This window comes from Rhincodon typus, chromosome 4 (assembly GCF_021869965.1).
Source record: "Rhincodon typus isolate 14 chromosome 4, sRhiTyp1.1, whole genome shotgun sequence".
NCBI classification, from domain to species: Eukaryota; Metazoa; Chordata; class Chondrichthyes; order Orectolobiformes; family Rhincodontidae; genus Rhincodon; species Rhincodon typus.
In genome coordinates, this window is record NC_063335.1 from 114710062 (window position 1) to 114710377 (window position 316).

The window sequence follows — 316 nt, forward strand, 5'->3', positions numbered from 1 at the left end:
CACACCATGGTGCTGAGTGTCCCACTCTGAGCTACACCAGCCCACACTATGGTGCTGAGTGTCCCACTCTGAGCTACACCAGCCCACACCATCCATAAAGGTTACATGTGTGCAGAGAGAGGTTTGTAAGGGCATTAGAGTTTTAACTAGTAATGTCAACAGTTCATCGGTTTTATTTAAATCTGTAGCTCGAATCAGCTATTTGTAAAAAGTAGCATTTCTTGTTTAATACTGGTCCGTGCTTTCTGTCGAGAGAGATAAATTGGGGAATCCTGGGTACGCTTGAATATCTCTAATTTCTGTGGCTTCTCGAGAA